Source organism: Heloderma suspectum, chromosome 5, assembly GCF_057233095.1.
Source record: "Heloderma suspectum isolate Gila_16-S chromosome 5, 16-S_ref, whole genome shotgun sequence".
Lineage (NCBI taxonomy): Eukaryota > Metazoa > Chordata > Lepidosauria > Squamata > Helodermatidae > Heloderma > Heloderma suspectum.
This window is the reverse complement of record NC_139462.1, coordinates 634,064-652,500: the sequence shown is the minus strand read 5'-3', so window position 1 is coordinate 652,500 and position 18,437 is coordinate 634,064.

Here is an 18,437-nt window from a genome sequence, read left to right as displayed (position 1 = left end):
TCGCCCTCGCCGAGGCGGCGAAGGAGAGGGCACTCGCCGCTGCTCCGAGGGACCGTCGGCATGCACCGCGCCAGGCCCCCGCCGGCGGGTCGTGCCACGCGGGGAGAGCGCGGTTGACAAACTCCCGGTCCCCAGGAGGCACTAAAAACCCTGTCACCAAGAATCTCCGCGCGAGCCTTGGGCCGGGCCTGACCCCGTTTGCCGCGTCGGGCCGACCGCGACCGACCCGGAGAGCGGCCCGACCTCGTGGAACCGCCGGCCGGGGAAGCGCCACGGCCGGGTCCCGTCACGGACTTCCGCGTTCTCGGCGGAGTCCCAGTCTACCCGTTGCGGTAGACTGGGGCGCCGGGCGGGACGTTGCCGTTTTCCCGGGAGGGCCCGGTCTTCCCCGCCCGGCGCCGGTGGGGGGGTTCTGGGAAGAAACATTGCCATGGACAGTTTTGACATTTTTACATGTCAAAAATCAGAAATGTCCTTGCTGAGCTGGCATAAGATAGCAAAAACAGCAATGTGGAAATTCCCCAAATTATTAACAGGACTGGGTCTCTCTGACACTGGCATATCATGTTCCAGTCCTCTGCTTGGCTTGCATATTGCTTGGATACATATCAAGGTCTCATTCTTTGCTAATCATGCCCTATTACCCATTTTCATAGACTTCGCAGTTAGAAACCGTGAGAGAAGGGGAGGGGGAAACTGCTTGTTGTCATATCTATAAAAGTCATGTATTACTGTGATTCGGGGCTTCTGGCTCTTTGGAAACGATTCCAGCCTCAAGCCCGCGCGTTTAATGAAGAAGAATCTCTTTTTCCTTCACTCCGTGGTCTCTCTGACTCTGATTTCTGCTACATAAATGGTGCCGTGACTCGGATGTGGCAGGCTCTGAGCCAGACAGGTGGCAGTTGCCTGCTCTTGATCGCCGCACCGGGGAGACGGGCTCGGCGCATGCCTCCCTTCTTGGCGCCACCGACCTTTTTGTTGGATCAACGGGACACAGCCTGAGCTGGGGCGGCCCGAACGGTAGCGAGCGGCAAGAGAACCTTGGGAAGCGGTGGAAGGAACTTGAGCCCTGCCTGTGAAATCCACATTGGAAGCCTTCAGGAGAAAGGCAAGTATATGGGATAAAGAGGGCCCCGCCTTATGAAAAAGGTCAGTGTTGGTGGTATACGTATACAAAAGAACCTACTCCTTGCGGGTAGAAGGGGGGCCTGATCACACCCCCGGGTGGGCGCCAGTACCTAGCACGCCAGTACTCAGGAGGAAGCTGGGGAAGCCGTTTTCCGCTCTGGTAAAAAGTGGGAAAAGTGGGTGGCAGGGACATATGGATGTAGTGGAGAGATTGATGATTGTGTGAGTGGCGACTGCGGTTTCTGAAGCATACCATTGACCGTCCGGGTGCCCAGGCCAGTAGCAAAGTGCGTGGTGTGCAAAATCCTCTTGTGTCGGCCAGTGAGACCCCTTACTCACTGACCAATCCCATTCCCTAATTGTGTCTGTCTTCAATTTAGGAGGGAGGCTATGGGTGGCGTGGGAAGCAAACCTTGCACCCCCTTGGGATGTATGTTAGCAAATTTTAAGAAAGGTTTTAGTGGAGATTATGGGGACCCCCCCATGAATCCTCAACGGTTGGGAACTTTATGTGAAATAGAGTGGCCATCTTTTGGTGTAGGATGGCCTACTGGAGGCTCTTTGGAGCCCAGCAAAATCAGTCGTGTATACGCCATCATAGTTGGGAACCCTGGGCACCCTGATCAATTTCCCTACATAGACTCGTGGGATTCCATAGTCCGTGTTTCTCCTCCGTGGCTAAAGAAATGCCTAGAATACCAAGCAAAAGTTTTGGTGCTCAGAAAAGAAAAATTAGCCAAGAAACTACAGCCAGTGTTAGAAGCCCCGGGTGAAGATCTGTCAGAGCTAACGGCATTTCCACCCGCTTATGCCCCGCTTCCACCCCGGGCCCATGTTACTGTAAGACCGCCTCATCGAAATCCTGAGCCCCTGCCATCCTCCCCTTCCGGAGGCACTGCCCCGCGCCTCGACTTGGAATTGACGCCATCAGTTTCAAGCCCCACGGGCAGTAATTCGCCGATTTCAGCTACAGTCCTCAACTCTCAGATATTGCCTGCTGAGGCTTCCATCTCTGCAGGATCGGGAGAGTCCCCTCTTACACCTCAGTCAGCATTAATAAAAGAGGCTGCAGAATTGAGAAGTTGGATAGAAGTGTAGCAGCCATATCGGGGGTCAGACTAAGTAGCCTCATGCAGTCTCATGCTTCATGTTCTTGCTGAGCTCTTTCTCCCTTGAATATATTGTTGTAAGCTGACGAGACACAGGAATTCCTTGTCTTGTCAAAGGTCATACAATTGTATATCTTGTTCTCTGCTGTTCTCTTCTGTTCTCTGCTTATCATGGCTACCCTATAACCCAGTTCTTGTATTATAAACAATAGTGCTAAGAGAAGAAATGTTGAGGATTGCAACCCCATGCGGGAGGGGGAGGAGGAGCCGTTTCATATGTGTCACAATGTCTATAAAACCAATGTGCTAATGTAAATCGGGGCTTCTGGCTCTTTGGAAACGATTCCAGCCTTAAGCCCGCGCGTTAAATAAAGAATCTCTTTTTCCTTCACTCCGTGGTCTCTCTGACTCTGGGTTCTGCAACATAAATGGTGCCGTGACTCAGATGTGGCAGGCTCTGAGCCAGACAGGTGGCAGTTGCCTGCTCTTGATCGCCGCACCGGGAAGACGAGCTCGGCGCATGCCTCCCTTTCTTGGCGCCACCGACCTTTTTGTCGAGTGAATGGGAGAAAGCCTGCACCGGGATCGCCCAAACGGCAGCGAGCAGCAAGAGAACCTTGGGAAGCGGAGGAAGGAACTTGAGCCCTGCCTATATCGCAGCTGCAATTGAGTTGAAACCCACATTGGAAGCCTTCAGGAGAAAGGCAAGTATATGGGAAAAAGAGGGCCCCGCCTTTAGGGAGAAAGGCCACTGGGCAGAAAAAAAGAGGGCCCCGCCTTATGAAGAAGGTCAGTGTTGGTGGTATACGTATACAAAAGAACCTACTCCTTGCGGGTAGAAGGGGGGCCTGATCACACCCCCGAGTGGGCGCCAGTACCTAGCACGCCAGTACTCAGTAGGAAGCTGAGGAAGCTGGGGAAGCCGCTTTCCGCTCTGGTGAAAAGTGGGAAAAGTGGGTGGCAGGGACATATGGATGCAGTGGAGAGAATGATGATTGTGTGAGTGGCTACTGCGGTTTCTGACGCATACCGTTGACCATCCGGGTGCCCAGGCCAGTAGCAAAGTGCGTGGTGTGAAAAATCCTCTTGTGTCGGCCAGTGAGACCCCTTACTCACTGACCAATTCCCATTCCCTAATTGTGTCTGTCTTCAATTTAGGAGGGAGGCTATGGGTGGTAGGGGAAGCAAACCTTGCACCCCCTTGAGATGTATGTCAAACAAAGAAGGAAAAAGGTTTTTTTTAAAAAAGATTCAGAATAGAGAGAGAAAACAGCAAAAAGCTCAAGGTCTGTTAATCTCAGGCTGATCTGAGGCTGTTAATTAGAAAAATGTTGCAGGACAGTCTGGCTTTTAACAAAGCGTGGGAGCGTGAGAGTGTAAGGCCGAAGAAGTAGCTGTTAGCCTAGCGCGCCGAGAGAGGGGGGGCAGGAAAATTGCCCACAACGTTCTGAGTTGTGCAACATCATCACCTCGCCTAATTGAGATGAAATCCCTAAGAAATGGAAACTGAAAATGAAGACCCAGAAGATAAAGGCAAAATAGAAAATAAAGGTGAAGAATCAGCCCCCAGAGCACAGGCTAGACCCCTCTTCGAGTGAAAAGTGTGCCATAAGACTGTCCCAAAGCAGAATGAAGCGGAAAGACCACGTTGAAGATCTCTGTCAAGGTAACCGTGTTTAGCTTTGAACTGTGTTAAAATTGCATAGAGCCTGTAGCTACTGACCATCAGCTATATGATTTCTGAAGAGCGTAACCATTAAGCTTTTGCCGTGGGATTCCCTGCAATGAAGAAATCTCACTGATTTGAGTATCCAGTGTTACACTGCCTAAGTGTGTGTGCTAAAGAGACCGAGAAACCAGACAGCATGTTCCTGGCCAAGCCAAAATCACGCTACTGCCATGCTCCTGAAAGCTGCAATAAACTGTGTAAGCTGAAAGACCCAACCTGATTGAGAAGAAAATATTGGAGCAACTGTCTTAAAAAACAATGAGATCTGTGTAGCTGGCTGGCTGACGCTGTCAGTGATGTTACAACTTTAAATTAAGACTGTTTTCCTGTTTGAGACCCCAGCGAAGAAAGCTAACCCGAGTTATTTGTTGCCCGTGCCAAAGCAAGAATTTGGTGGCCCTGTACCTCATTGTGTCCTGTTTTGAGCTTGGGATTTACAAATACAAACAAACTGAGAAGCTTGCCTTTGAAGTCCTGCAAATCACCCCACCGCCTCCCCGAACATTAATGGCTGCCTGAAAAATGCAAGTATAAAGCAATGCCCATCACCCCCCAGCGTCCTGAGTTTTGGCACTCAGTGTTTCAGTGCTTTCGTGTACCAGGTTAGAAGAGAAAAAAAAAAGAGTAAGTTTTTAAAATGTCTGTGAGAGAACCTGACAGAAATAAAATAAAATTTACAGAGGAGTTGCCCAAGTTAAAGCGTCACGGCTAGAGAGCTGAGCTGTGCCGCTCTGTTTAAACAGAAGCCTTGCTAAAAAGTTAAAGGCCCTTGTCTGTCAGAAGGGGTGTAGGGCCACACTTTCCCTTTTTAAACTGATGCAAAAGTGGAGAGCCTTTGCTGGAAACATCGCATCTTCATTGCCCAGAGCCTTCTCTGTTTGCCTCCATCATCATCTGGGCTTTTTAGAGACACTCTGCACATGAACTAAAATTTTAAATTGTCAAAGACTTGCCATGGACAGTGCTGTGAAGCTTTTGATAAACTTGAACTCTCATCGCTGTGGACCATGTGTCTGTGTTTGTAGTCAGCTCAGTGTACAGCAGGCTGAGTTTGATCTGTGACTTTTAGATTTCCTTCTGCCAGAACTCATGCAGCATAGAGTTGCCGATGCAAAAATGGTGACCTAGAACTCTGCGTGTGTGGGTATGCCCGTCCCTTGATTTTAATGAGCCCTGAGCTTTCAGCCAGAAGACCAGTATGATTGCTGGATCTGCTCCATCATGCCTTACCATGCAAGAAGTGTTTTCCATTCATTGTGTTAAATTGCAGAAAAAGTTTGTTGTGTATATTTTATGATTTCTTAAATATCATAAAATATATGTGATATTTGCAGATTAGTGTTAGTTGCAACTCCAAATGATACTAAGTGTGGTTCCCAATAGATGACAAGAAAAGAAAGACAAAAGCAAGTAGAAAAGAAGGAAATAGAGAAAGTAGCAGACAGATAGAGAAGAGAAGAAAAAAAAAAAGAAAGAAAAGGCAAGAGGCAAAGAAAAAACATTTATAAAAAAGAAGCGTGGCCATAGTTGCCCCCAGGGTAAATTAAAAGCAGCTGATTGTGCCTGGAGCTTATTACCTGGGGTAAAGTAGCCACAATAATGTAATAGTTCTTTAAAATGAAGAAAATGTAACTAGAAAGAGAAGAAGAGCCTATCCCAAATGTGTGTCAGTGGGACTAGTGTAAGGCAGAAAAGTTTAAGTAAGTTTAACTTGAAAAAGACAAATAAAGAGACAAGGCTGGTGCATGGAGCAGAAAGTTTTATATAAAAAGTTTGAAACATGATCTGCAATACAGGCAGATCAGCAAAGAAAAAGAAAGCAAAAGAAAGAAAAAATTTGTCTTCCCATACTAATAAATAAAAGTGTTATCAAGCACTTTAAGAAGCGAAGTTGTTTACAGGAAGCTGTGCCTGAGAACCAAACACTTCTAGCCTATGCTAAAAATGCTTGCTAGTGTTGTGCTGCCTCATGGGTAACATGTATAGTATAAAAACCCATTTAGTGCAATAGCTCGTGGTTCAGAGAAGCTGTCTGATCCAAAAATTAAGTACGCCTGTGTGCTGTAAGTTACCCAATAAAGTCTCCTTGTAAGTAACCCCCCCCTGCTGGAATCCCAAAACACAAGTGGGGCTAGAGCGCCTCACCCAGTATCAAACCCTGCTGTTAGAAGCCATGAAAGGCAGGTATAAAGAAGTCAATTAATATGACCAAAGTGTCTAAAGTGCTGCAAGGTGCCACCAAGGCCCCAGAGCGTACTTGGAGCATCTTTCAAATGCCTATCGCCAGTACACCCCCCTCAACCCAAAGGCCCAAGAAAACATAGATGAAAGAAGAAAAGAAGAAGACCCGGCAGAGGCAGAAGATTCTTAAAAAAGAACCAGTGTGCCCAGTGTGGACAAGATGGACATTAGTGGCATGAATGCCCAAATAAAATAAATCAAATACACAAAGGAGAAAACCAAAGGGGCCAGAATGGGCGAAGAGGGAGACAGCTTGAGAGGGGCTGTGACATTGACTGTGAGGGGCCGTGACATTGACTTCATAATTGACACTGGAGCAGCATCAAAAGCAAGCAACAAGAAGTCCAAACACTAAACAAAGGTCTTCAAGCCCAGCGTCGCTTTGTCTTAGAAAATAAGCCCCCAATTCCCATCACAGAAGTTCATCCTTTCCAACCAAGAGTTAAAGTATGAGTTAAAGAGGGAAAAATAACCCTTTGACTCCCAGATAGAGAAGACTGAAAACTGTCATACTTTCCACCCCCACAGCTATGAAAGCAGCTGGAGTTAAACCCTGGATACATTGGACACGAGTCAAGAGAGCGAGAGGGGGAGAGTAGACTGTAAACAGAAATCCTAAAAATCCTTTAAAAATCATTCTGAAAAAGCAGTAAGAAGACTCAGGCTAGACCTTACTGTGGACACACCGGGAAACTGTCCCCCTGCGTACGGTCAGACCTGCAACTGGAGAATTGAAGAAGGGGACTAGACCCTACTGCAGCTTGCCAGGTGAATAGCTGCCCAGCGTACGGTCAGATCCCAAAGAAGATCAAACATGCGTGTTGTAGTGTTAGTAGTGTTGCATTGTGTTTCCTTAATAAGGTGCAAAAAGAGGGGCCAGCCCCTGAAAGAGAAAGTTTGTCCCAGTGATTTGCTGATAATTACTGGCTTCACCTGGCTAACATCACGAGAGTAAAACATTTTTGTTTGCCAAGAGGTATACCTGCAAACAGGCTTATTAGCTCTTGCCTAATACCTGTCTGTAGACATCCTGGGAATATTCAAAAAGATACCATGTTAAAAGTTTATGGTGTAAGTTTAACTTATTCCCAAAATGCTAATTGGGGCGTGGTTGCAAAGATCCTACCCCCTACAGAGTTCACTCTACGCACCCCCATCATTGCTGAAACAAATGCTACGTGTGCACAAATGCTTAATTGTCAATTTTTTTTCCAGAAAATACAAAGCTATCCCTGGCCCCCTTCCACTGTAATAAAACTCAAAACGTATCTTTTAATGATGCCCACATACTTTTGCCTCATGGATGGTTTTAGACATGTAATTCCCGCACTTGGTCATTCATTCCTGCCAACTTGTCTGATAACCACCCATGTTGCCTCAGCCGCCAATTGAACTGGTGCCAATTCTTCCCCTGTAGCCCGAGAAAATCCGTCAACGGCAGCCTCGAGCACTCCAACTAACTAAAAATTGTAATAGTCATGTGCAGTTATATTCTGACTCAGAAAAATTGGCCTTAGCAATGTCACTGGTTAAGGTTCCAGGTTTAGCCTTGGCTGATGGTCTGGAAATCAACCGGTTAGCTTGCAGCTTAGCCAAAAGCATAAATGCCACCTCACGAGCATTGTCATTGTTAAATAAAGAGTTGCGTGATCTAAGAGGTGCAGTTCTAGAAAACAGAGCTGGTATAGATTACCTCTTCCTTCTTCATCATTTAAGTTGTAAGACACACCAAAAGCTCTGTTGTTTTAACTTAACTGATAATGGCAATGCTGTAAATAAACAAATCAACAAACTGCACAATATAGTAGCTTACAAAACAGTAAGACAAAACAATTAGCTAAATTAGTTAACCCCTTGGCTTCCAGATCTTAGCTGGCTTGAAAGCATTGTTCATCCTAATTCTACCAGTGTTGTTCATAAAGATACTGTTATGTCTCTGCGTTCCTTGTCTTATGCGCTGTTTAACCAATCTAGTTTATGTCTCAGCTAGTAAAACTGCTGCCCTCTACGCTCTAATAGCCCAACAAGAGGCTAAGTAATATGTATGTCACAAAAAGCTTTGTATGGTTATCAGAAATGCTATAATTGTAATGAAATTATGCATTTAAGGGGGGAATGTAGCAGCCATATCAGGGGTCAGACTAAGTAGCCTCATGCAGTCTCATGCTTCATGTTCTTGCTGAGCTCTTTCTCCCTTGAATATATTGTTGTAAGCTGACGAGACACAGGAATTCCTTATCTTGTCAAAGGTCATACAATTGTATATCTTGTTCTCTGCTGTTCTCTTCTGTTCTCTCCTTATCATGGCTACCCTATAACCCAGTTCTTGTATTATAAACAATAGTGCTAAGAGAAGAAATGTTGAGGATTGCAACCCCATGCGGGAGGGGGAGGAGGAGCCGTTTCATATGTGTCACAATGTCTATAAAACCAATGTGCTAATGTAAATCGGGGCTTCTGGCTCTTTGGAAACGATTCCAGCCTTAAGCCCGCGCGTTAAATAAAGAATCTCTTTTTCCTTCACTCCGTGGTCTCTCTGACTCTGGGTTCTGCAACACCCTCACCCATCAAAAAGTGCAGGTGATTGGGGCAACTGGTGCAGTAGAAGAAAAGCATTTGCTGCAGCAACGGACTTGTCGGCTTGGAAGCCACGTAGTAGAACATCAGTTTTTATATTTACCTGAATGCCCTATGCCATAGAATCATAGAATCATAGAATAGTAGGGTTGGAAGGGGCCTACAAGGCCATCGAGTCCAACCCCCTGCTCAATGCAGGAATCCAAGTCAGAGCATCCCTGACAAATGGCTGTCCAGCCTCGACTTAAAGGCCTCCAGTGTGGGAGAGCCCACCACCTCCCCAGGTAATTGGTTCCATTGCCGTATTGCTCTGACACTCAGGAAGTTTTTCCTGATGTTCAGCCGGAATCTGGCTTCCTGTAACTTGAGCCCATTATTCCGTGTCCTGCACTCTGGGATGATCAAGAAGAGATCCTGGCCTTCTTCTCTGTGACAACCTTTCAAGTACTTGAAGAGTGCTATCATATCTCCCCTCAGTCTTCTCTTCTCAAGGCTAAACATGCCCAGTTCTTTCAGTCTCTCTTCATAGGGCTTTGTTTCCAGTCCCCTGATCATCTTTGTTGCCCTCCTTTGAACCCTCTCCAGCTTGTCTGCATCCTTCTTAAAGTGTGGTGCCCAGAACTGGACACAGTACTCCAGATGAGGCCTAACCAGTGCTGAGTAGAGGGGAACTAGTACTTCCCGGGATTTGGAAGCGATGCTTCTATTAATGCAGCCCAAAATAGCATTTGCCTTTTTTGCAGCCACATCACATTGTTGGCTCATATTCAGCTTGTGATCGACGACAATTCCAAGATCCTTCTTGCTCGTAGTGTGGTTGAGCCACGTATCCCCCATCTTGTAACTGTGCATTTGGTTTCTTTTTCCTAGGTGCAGAACTTGGCATTTGTCCCTATTAAATGCCATTCTGTTGTTTTCTGCCCAGCACTCCAGTCTATCCAGATCACTTTGAATTTTGTTTCTGTCTTCCAAAGTATTAGCTATCCCGCCCAATTTTGTGTCATCTGCAAATTTGATCAGCATTCCCTGCACCTCCTCCTCCAAGTCATTAATAAAAATGTTGAAGAGCACTGGGCCCAGGACTGAGCCCTGCGGTACCCCACTTGTTACCTCTCCCCAGCTTGAGAAGGTCCCATTGATAAGCACTCTTTGAGTCCGATTCTGTAGCCAACTGTGGATCCACATGATCGTTGTTTCATCTAGCCCACTTCGAGCAAGTTTGCTCATCAGGATATCATGGGGCACTTTGTCGAAAGCTTTGCTGAAGTCGAGGTATATGATGTCTACAGCATTCCCACGGTCTACAAGGGAGGTGACTTGATCAAAAAATGAGATCAGATTTGTCTGGCAGGACTTGTTTTTGACAAATCCATGTTGGCTTCGAGTAATCACGGCATTGTTGTCAAGGTGCTTCCAGATGGATTGCTTTATGATCTGCTCCAGAATTTTCCCAGGGATTGATGTCAGACTGACTGGTCTGTAGTTCCCAGGTTCCTCCTTTTTACCCTTTTTGAAGATAGGGACAACGTTAGCCCTCCTCCAGTCATCTGGCACTTCCCCGGTCCTCCATGATTTCTCAAAGAGAATAGACAGCGGTTCTGAGAGTTCTTCTGCCAGTTCCTTTATTACTCTAGGATGCAGTTCATCTGGCCCTGGAGATTTGAACTCATTCAAAGTAATGAGGTGTTCCTTGACCATATGCCTGTCGATCTCAAGCTGCAATCCTGCCCCTTCAGCCTGTACTTCGCCTTTGCCAGGGGGGTCATAGACCCTCTTTTGGGAGAAGACTGAGCCAAAGTAGGAATTGAAAACTTTGTTGGGACGTGATTGGGACGTGATTTGTTGTCAAAGCTGAGGGCCCAAATATCCTTTGAAGAAGATGGAACAACGGCTGTCGCCTTCCGCAGGCCCCAGGAAGGTAAGCTCCTGTCACTCACATATCCACAGGAAGAAGAGTGGAGGCTACAGTGGACCATGCCAGTACTTGATGAAGAGCCATGGCAGGCTTTCCATGTGCCTGGAGTGTGGGCTGAAGATAATCCACCAGGAATGGCAAGATGTGTGCCCCCTGTTGTAGTTGAATTAAAACCAGGAGCAATACCAGTGCACGTACGTCAGTATCCACTGCCGCGCCGAGCGGTGCTAGGAATTCAGAAGCACCTAAACCGTCTGTTACAATATGGTATCCTTCGAGAATGTCAGTCTCCATGGAATACCCCCCTTCTGCCAATCAAGAAACCCAGCAGCACAGAAGATTACCGTCCAGTGCAAGATCTCAGACTGGTCAACCAAGCAACCGTGACGATACATCCGGTGGTCCCGAACCCTTATGTCTTGTTGGGATTGATTCCATCTAAAGCAACTCACTTTACTACCTTAGACTTAAAAGATGCCTTTTTCTGTATCTGACTGGCACCTAAGAGCCAAGCTATTTTCGCCTTTCAATGGGAAGATCACATGACTGGGAGGAAGACCCAACTGACCTGGGGCCGTCTTCCCCAAGGTTTCAAAAACTCCCCCACATTATTCGGGACAGCCCTAAGTCAAGACCTCCAAAATTTTCATTCCGAACCCGGGAAAAGAGTTCTGTTGCAGTACGTGGATGATTTGCTCTTAGCAGCATCATCAAGACTCGAATGCTGGCAAAGCACCCAAGAACTGTTGCAACTCCTGTGGGAACGAGGATATAAAGTATCTCGGAAAAAGGCACGACTTTGTAAAACCCAGGTACGATATCTAGGGTTCATAGTATCTCAACATCAGCGAGAATTGGGTCCTGAACGGAAAGAGACTGTGTGTGCCCTGCCAGAGCCAACTACTAGGAAGCAGGTGTGGGAGTTCCTTGGGGCTGCAGGGTTTTGTAGAATCTGGATTCCCAACTTTGCTGTAATGAGTAAGCCTCTGTATGAAGCTACCAAAGGTTCAGAGGCAGCTCCGTTTCAGTGGGGAGAGCCACAAAAACAAGCTTTCATAGATATTAAGAAAGCATTACTCCAAGCGCCCGCTCTAGGACTTCCTGATGTGGCTAAGCCTTTCCTGTTGTATGTCCATGAACGAGACAATGTAGCTGTAGGGGTGCTGACACAGCAACTTGGGTCATGGCAGAGACCTGTTGCATATTTATCCAAGCAGTTAGATGTAGTTGCCAAAGGCTGGCCAGCTTGCCTGAGAGCCATTGCCGCAACCGCCCTCCTGGTTAAAGAGGCAGATAAGTTGTCAATGGGACAAGAACTAACCGTCCAGGTTCCACATGCAGTACTCACGCTAATGGAGTATAAAGGAAATTATTGGTTCACCAACGAGCGCATGACCAAGTACCAAGCTATGCTCTGTGAAAATCCACGTATCAAGTTAGAAGTGTCATCCAACTTAAATCCGGCCACGCTGCTGCCAATAGAACCAGGAGGTCAGCCTGAGCACGATTGCATCAAAAGTATGGATGAAGTTTATTCTAGTCGTCCAGACTTGCGTGATAGCCCCTGGCCTCACCCAGACGTCACCTACTTTACTGATGGAAGCAGTTTTGTCCGAGATGGGAAAAGATACGCCGGCTATGCAGTAGTAACTAAAGACAAGGTTATCGAGGCCAATCCTCTGTCTGTGGGAACTTCAGCCCAAAAGGCAGAATTAATTGCCCTAATTCGAGCCCTCACGTTGGCTGCTGGACTCACGGTCAATATTTATATGGACTCTAAGTATGCCTTCACCACCCTCCATGCCCATGGAGCATTGTACCTTGAGAAAGGATTAATAAACTCCACCGGACAAGGTATCAAAAATATAACAGAAATATCGGCTCTATTGGATGTCGTATGGCACCCCAAACGTGTGGCAGTAATACATTGCCGAGGGCATCAAAAGGGAACAAGTGAGGTGGCAGAAGGCAATCGATGGGCAGATCACGTAGCCAAGCAAGTTGCCCTCAGAGACGAGCACGATAGAGAAAAAATTGAGATGACAATCTCGGAAGCCCCGTTGTTCCAAGTTAACTTGACAGATGTGCGTCCAACCTACACTCCAGAAGAGGATCAAATGGCTGTTGAGACCCTGCAAGCTAAGAAAATAGCCCAGAAGTGGTGGGAACTGCCAAATGGACGAATCTATGTGCCACAACGGCTAGCTTGGAGTATTGTCCAGACTGCACATAAAGCTACCCATCTGGGAAAAAGTGCCCTGGCAGCACTACTACAAAAGCAGGTCTACATCAATGAACTACACAGTTATGCCAATTTAGCATCTATGCGATGCGTAGAATGCTCCAGAAATAACCCCAGACAAGGGAAGAGACCCCCTCCCGGCATTCAGCAACTTGGCACTCTAACTTTTGAGGCCCTAGTTGTTGACTTTACTGAAATGCCTAGGGTAGGCCATTATCGTTATCTACTAGTTTTTGTGTGCTCTTATACAAGATGGGTAGAAGCCTATCCTACCCGAACTGAGAAAGCACGTGAAGTTATAAAAGCCTTAATGAGAGACATAATTCCGAGACACGGATTACCCCTATTTATTGGATCCGATAACGGCCCTGCATTTGTTGACAAGGTGTTGCAAGGAGTTAACCATTTATTAGGCATTCAGTGGAAGCTTCATTGTGCGTATCGTCCGCAAAGTTCTGGACAAGTGGAAAGGATGAATCGGACCCTCAAGACCCACTTAGCCAAGCTGTGTCAGGAAACTCAGCGAAAATGGATAGAGATGCTGCCCTTAGCTCTGTTCAGAATTCGATGCACTCCACACAAAACTACTGGTCTGTCTCCCTTTGAATTAATGTATGGCAGGCCTCCCCAAATCTTAGTAGGATTAAAGGGAGACCTGCAAGAATTGGCCAATGTTAGTTTAACCCAAGAGGTTCAGGCACTGGGCAAAGTTCTTCAAGCCCAGCGTCGGTATATTTTGGAAAATAGACCCCCAATTCCTATTACTGAGCCGGGAGACGAAGTGTGGGTCAAAGATTGGAAAAATGACCCTTTAACTCCCAGATGGAAAGGACCAAATACTGTTATACTTTCCACCCCTACAGCTGTAAAAGTAGCTGGAGTTAAACCTTGGATACATTGGACGCGAGTCAAGAGAGCAAAAGGGGGGGAGTGGATTGCAAACAGAAATCCTGACAATCCTTTAAAAGTTGTATTGAAAAAGAAAAAGCAGTAAAAGAAGACTCAGGCTAGACCTTACTGGGGACATACCAGGAAATTGTTCCCTTTGCGTACGGTCAGACCTGCAGCTGGAGAATTGAAGAGCAGGACTAGACCCTACTGCAGCTTGCCGGGTAAATGGCTGCCCTGCGTACGGTCAGATCCCAAAGAAGATTAAACATGTATGTTGCGATGTTAGTAGTGATAGGTTGCACCTCCTCAGTATTGTGCGCTAAAGGGGGGCCTGCTTTGGGAGAGGGGAGTATGCCCTTAAGGTTTGCCGATAATTATTGGCTTCACTTAGCTAATATCACTGGAGTAAAGCATTTTTGTTTGCCAGAAGATATACCAGCCAATAGACTCATTAGTTCCTGTTTAATACCCGTTTGTAGGCATCCCGATGGGATTCAAAATGATACTATGTTGAGCCATTATCATATAAATTTGACTTATTCCCAAAATGCAAACTGGGGCGCAGTTACAAAAACTCTGCCTCCTACTGAATTTACTTTACACACTCCCATTGTAGCTGGTATAAATGCCACTTGTGCTCGTATGATTAATTGTCAGAAATCTTCTGGAAAATGTAAAGCTATCCCTGGACCCCCCTTCCACTGTAATGAAATTCAAAACATATCCTTTAATTATGCACATATACTTCTGCCTCATGGATGGTTTTGGACCTGTGGTTCCCGTACCTGGTCATTCATCCCTGCCAATTTGTCTGATAACCACCCATGTTGCCTTAGCCGTCTGGTACCAGTCCTTCCCCCATGGCCTGAGAAAATTCGCCAACGACAGCCCCAGGCGCTCCAGCTGACTGAGAGCTGTACTAGTCATGTGAGTCTGTACTCTGATTCAGATAAACTAGCATTAGCAGTATCTCTGGTTGGAGTGCCGGGCCTAGCCTTGGCCGATGGTCTGGAGATTAACAGGTTAGCCTGTAGCTTAGCCAAAAGCATAAATGCCACCTCACGAGCATTGTCATTATTAAATAAAGAATTATGTGACCTAAGAGGTGCCGTCTTAGAAAACAGAGCTGGTATAGATTATCTTTTCCTTCTCCATCATCTGGGTTGTGAGTCACACCAGAAGCTTTGTTGTTTTAATTTAACTGATAACAGCAACGCTGTAAATACGCAGATCAATAATCTGCGTAATATAGTAGCAGATATAACAATAGGAAAACATGATTGGCTCGATTGGTTGACCTCTTGGCTTCCAGACCTCAGATGGCTAAAAGCATTGTTCATTCTGATATTGCCAGTAATAGTGGTAGGAATGCTGTTGTGCTCCTGCATCCCCTGGTTCATGCGTTGCCTGAAACATCAGTTTACTGCCTCGGCCACTAAAACAGCTGCCCGCTATGCTTTAATAGCTCAGCAAGATATACAGTAAAAGTGCTATAGTAATCCTGTGTTATGCATTGCCAACTTCTTGTGTAATTTAATGCTATAATTGTAATAAAATTATGCATTAAAGGGGGGAATGTAGCAGCCATGTCAAAAATCAGAAATGTCCTTGCTGAGCTGGCATAAGATAGCAAAAACAGCAATGTGGAAATTCCCCAAATTATTAACAGGACTGGGTCTCTCTGACACTGGCATATCATGTTCCAGTCCTCTGCTTGGCTTGCATATTGCTTGGATACATATCAAGGTCTCATTCTTTGCTAATCATGCCCTATTACCCATTTTCATAGACTTCGCAGTTAGAAACCGTGAGAGAAGGGGAGGGGGAAACTGCTTGCTTTCATATCTATAGAAGTCATGTATTACTGTGATTTGGGGCTTCTGGCTCTTTGGAAACGATTCCAGCCTCAAGCACGCGCGTTAAATAAAGAAGAATCTCTTTTTCCTTCACTCCGTGGTCTCTCTGACTCTGATTTCTGCTACAGAGTCAAGCTCAACAGGGTCTTCTTTCCTTGCTGATTCTGCCAAGCCCGTTCCCTTGGCTGTGGTTTCGCTAGATAGTAGGTAGGGACAGTGGGAATCTCGTTCATCCATTCATGCGCGTCACTAATTAGATGACGAGGCATTTGGCTATTTGGAAAACTCATCACCGAATGGTGGGGGCCTGTTTTGAGTTGTTGGGGTGTGACCAGCACCCCAGCGGCCCATCCGCCCACATTTAAGGTCAGTCAAGTTCGGTAGGACGTCGCATGCTCCTATGAGTCTCTTATGGTACCAGATGGAATGTACCAGAGACCCATGAGGGAGTAATCATTACGAGATTTTTCTCAATACCCACTGGAATTTAAAAATTATTTTATAAAAATAAGATCCAAATTTTAATTAAAATGAGAAATAAAATGGAACTATGCTTTAAAATTAAGCAGCAAGCATGGACCAACTTCTCAGATGTTACCGATCACAAAACGTATTCAGCATCATGGCTGCGTATGCTAAAGTTCGTCGACTGAATAGCTTCGCAAGCCACCGCTGTCTGGATCTCGCCACTCCAAGAGCGGACAGTATGTCGTGGTTTTTAACAGGCCATTTGCCTCGTGCTCCCATCACAAAGCCGTGGAAACTCACATCTCTCGCCTCTGTCAGTCGCTCGACTTCCCCGGCTAAGTCCTGGTAGTACTTTGCCTTCTCCTCGGCCGCCCTCTCCAAGCCTCCAGGCAAGTACTCCCATCTGACGGTCACATCCACGACGAACGCTCGATGTTTCTGCACAAAAATGAGGTCGGGTTTCCTGAGTTCTCGTTGTTTGTTTCTCAGGTGGGGCTCGTTATACACCGTCCAGTTCGCTCTCTTTGCCTCGCTCGCCAACAGTTGGCACAGTTTGTTATGGTGATAAATGCGGGCCTCTTGTACGGACGGGCACTGTCCCAATATATGTGAACACGTCTCAGACGGGGCAGGACAGTTCCTGCAATTTCTCGCAGCCGCGGTGTTCCCTCTGCCGAGGAACTCTCGCGTCGGATAAACATTGACCCGAAGCTTAAGTGCGGTGATGTATTCTCTCTGGGTTAACTCGCCCGGTGTCAGCAGCCAATCATTACTTATAGAGTCATTCTGAAAATGACCTACACTGTTCCCCTGACAAGGGTACCTCTTCCATCCCTCTAACTCCTCTGCTTTCCAGTTAATCGGACTGACTAGTTTCTGTTCTCCCTCCTTCTGCACAGTCCCATCCTCTGTCAATCTTGGTATATCTTCAACTCTCCCTCCTGCCATCACCCACACCTTTCTCAGCTCCTCCTCCAGACCCACACTCCTAGCCATCCGTCTAATCATATCATCGGAGGAACCGGCTATTCTTTGGAGTCGCTTGGATTGCAATACAGGAATGGTCTTCTCTAGATGGGGCAGTCCCAACCCCCCATCCTTCCTTCTCGCATAAAGAAAATTAGAACATGTGCTGGGCGGGAGATGTAACCATCTCTTCACCTCCCTCCTAATCTCACTATCTACCTTCCTCAGAGCCCCTTTCTTCGCCCCCGGGTGATCCCCCAGGTACATCACACGAGGTAGCATATACGTCCTTACAAATTCCACCCTTTGGGTCGGCTTCAAAGTCGCCTTCCCGATCCTTCCTAACCAACTCTTTACCTGGCTCTCCACTTCCCATCTACACAGACCCACCCAAGGATCCACTTTGGCCCCTAGATATTTTTCTGCCTCCCCTGGCTGGATCATATGTATAAACCCTCCACTTATCTGCCACGCAGCACAGTTATTAACCACAAACGACTCCTTCGTCGGGTTTATGGCAAACCCATGACATTTTCTCGACTGTACTTGCAGTCCAGACAACTGACAAAACTTTTCGACTATCTGTAGGTTCCTTTTCATCCCTTCGTAGCTCTCGCTGACTATTGCCAAGTCATCGGCAAAAGCCAGTGCACACAACTCCCAGTTCTCCCCCTTCACTCCCTCACCTCACCTCTCCAACCTTCCTATCAACGGGTCGATGGCCAGGTTAAACAGCAACGGGGATAAGGGATCCCCCTGTTTCACCCCTGTCCACAACCTGATCCGAGGGGTACTTCCCTTTCCCACCTCGATGGTCATCTCCACATCCCTATAGGACTCTATCACCAATTGGATGATATGCTCATCCATCCCTCTACGCCTTAGGACCTCGACAATGTGGTCATGAGAGATTGAGTCAAAAGCTTTGGCAATGTCGACGAGCACGAGACCCAGCTCTTTCTTGGTCGTCTTCGCTCGCTTGATCAATTGCTGTACGGTCCACAGGTTCTCCGAGCAGCCTGCGGCCTCAATGAAGCCTCTCTGCCTCTGACTTATCGAGCACGCCGTTCCCAACCGTCTGGCCAAAATCTTCGAAAACAACCGCAGCACCACCGATCCGATGGTAAGGGGTCTCCAGTTGCCGACAGACTTCAGCTCCTGCTGTTCCATGGTTTTGGGGATGATCGTGGACCGATTCACCTTCATCCCCTTCGGTATTATGCCGGTCACAAGCCACAGGTTGTATAATTCGGCCATCTTGTGCCCATCAGGGTCGTGCTTTTTCAGATCCCTCACCGTGATGCCGTCCGGTCCC